Source organism: Otolemur garnettii, unplaced genomic scaffold (assembly GCF_000181295.1).
Source record: "Otolemur garnettii isolate 467f Iridium unplaced genomic scaffold, OtoGar3 scaffold00164, whole genome shotgun sequence".
NCBI lineage: Eukaryota > Metazoa > Chordata > Mammalia > Primates > Galagidae > Otolemur > Otolemur garnettii.
In genome coordinates, this window is record NW_003852559.1 from 3,167,413 (window position 1) to 3,170,304 (window position 2,892).

Below are 2,892 nucleotides of genomic sequence, written 5' to 3' on the forward strand. Positions count from 1 at the left end.
TAACATATTTAGGTAGATAGTGGTTTTGATAGGATATTATAAGATACAGATAAGAAACAAAGTCCATAAGAAGAAATAGCAATAAAAATGAAAGGGATTAGAATGGTTAGATATTAAATAGATTTTATATGAATACTCAAATGATATTAAATGTTTCATTCACAAGGGAATGAAGTAAGTCTAATCTGAAGTAGAAAATAGAAAGGCAAAATCAGATTATATTATTTTTTTTAAGGAATTAAAGATAGTACTGTTTATGCATAGAACAGTTTTTTAAACACATTTCTAGAGAAATGCCATTTATGCCCTTGACATTTATCAAAAGACACAAAGCAAACCAAAATATTATTTTATTATATTATTATATTATTTTTAAAAAGGTACTTAAGGAAAAAAAAGGACAGGAAAGAACTATAGCTGGAATCTCTCCCTCTGCCAGTTCCTTGGTCTTGGAGATTCAAAAAAGGAATCCATGGACTACTGTGAATAGCAACAAGATAGATGTCACTGATAGAAATAGAAGGAAGATAAGGCCTCTGATGAAACAGAGGGAGGATCCCAAGCAGGTAGCCTGTTTGGGCCTTCTGTCTAGGGGTTTATATGCCACTTTTCTCATCCTCCAGGCAGGGGGTTTTGGGGGGAGATGGAATGTATGCCAGTAATATATCACAATCGGCCAGGGGCCTGTGAGCAGAAGTTTGTTTTAAAATAGCCATTGTACAGAAAGGTAGTCCTGCTTGGGGTGTGCTGTCTATTCTGGGACTGGCAGTTTAGGTGGAACACAGGTCAAATTGGTTTTCATGGGCCTGGTTTGGTTCAGAGAATGTAGTCTGTGTTCAAGCTGGTATGTGAATCTGCTTGGGCTTAGAAATGGTGGTCTCTGTCCAACCGTGAGCAGGGAACCCTGTACCAATACCATCAAGTTATTTCTACCTGGCAATGTAAATGGATTTGAGCTTTCATATTAAAGAACGTCATCTCTAGAATTTTATCAATGATTTTAGCAATGCAGTATTTTCAAGACAGATACGGGAAAGAAAATTATTTACAGAAGAACATCACAAAGGAATGGAAGCCCTACTGGAGGATATCATAAATGAAAATTTCCCAAGTATCACTGGGAAATCACCCAGAACCTTTGTGTTTCAACACAAAGAGAGCACCTCCAAGACACATTGTAATGAAACTTTCCAAAGTCAAGATGAAAAACAAAATTCTGCAAGCAGCTAGGAGTAAGTGCCAATTGACCTACAGGGACAGATTCATAGGGTGACATGAGATTTTCAGTTAAAATTTCCCAAGACAGAAGAGAATGTTCATCTATCTTTAACTTTCCTAAAACAATTTTTAGCCCATAATTCTGTATCCTGCAAACTAAGCTTCAAAATAAGTGGAGAAATCAAATCTTGTACTGATATGCATACACTGAGGAAATTTGTTACAAGACCAGTCCTATAAGAAATACTTGGACCTATTCTCAACACTGACCATCACAATGGACCACCAGCAAAGTAAACACCCAGAAAATAAAGGACAATACCTAGCTTCTGTAATAGTACAAAGGATATAACTAAACAATGGACTTACACAAAATAAGATGAATAGAACTCTACCAATTAGCAATGGCTTAAATTTCCCACTAAAGAGGCATAGACTGGCTCTTTGGATAAAAAAGTGAAAGATGTCTATGTACTGTCTCCAGGAAACACACCTTAACTTACTTTGGAGGTTAAAACAAGACTCAGGGTCAAGGGTTGGAAAGCAGTATTTTAGGCAAATGGAAACCAGAGGAAAGGAGGAGAAAGGACGTGTCACAATCTTATTTTCAGACAAGTAGATTTAAAGCTACTAAAGAAAGACAAAGATACTCACTTCATACTGATCAAGAGAATAATACAACAAATGGACATTTCATTTCTAAATATTAATGTAGCCAACTTAAATGCTTCCAGATTTCTGAGACAGACCTTAGTTGGTTCTGAGCAATATGATATACTATAACCTTATAACAGCTGGGAACTTATACATATCTCTGACAAAACTTGGCAGACACTATAAGCAACAAACAAAGAACATGGAATATTTGTGATCCTAGAACATACAGGCTTAATAGATATTGACAGAACACACCATCCCAAAGCTAAGGAATATACGTTCTCCTTGTCAGCTCATGGAACATACTCCAAAATAGATCATATACTAGGACACAAATCAAACCTCAATAAATTTAAAAGAATTGAAAATATACCTTGTATATTCTCAGACCAAAAGACCATAAGGTAGAACTCAACTCCAATTGTATCCCCACAAAAAGGCATTGAAATTAAATGACTTTATGCTGAATTATGCTGAATGACAGTTGGGTCAAAGAAGAGAAAAAGGAGGAAATTATTAAATTCCTTGTGCATGACAACAATGAAGCTACAAGTTACCAAAACCTGCAGGATACTGCAAAAGCAGTCCTAAGTGGAAAGTTTATCACATTAGATACCTACATCTGAAAAACAGAAAGAGAACACATCTACAACCTAATGAATCACCATAAAGAAATGGAAAAGGAAGAGCAAACCAATCCCAGACCTAGCAGAAGAAAAGAAATAACCAAAATTAAATCAGAAATAAATGAAATTGAAAACAAAAGAATCATTTAGAAAACTAATGAAACAAAAAGTTGGCTCTTTAAGAAGATGACTAAAATTGATAAACTTTGGGCTAGATTAACTAGGACAAAAAGTAAAATACCTAATAACCTCAATCAGAAATAAAAAAAGGGGAAATAACAACAGATGCCACAGAGACCCAAGAGATTATCTCAGACTATTACCAGACACTCTACACTCAGAAATTTGACAATCTTGAGGAAATGTACAATACCTGGAATCACACCATCTC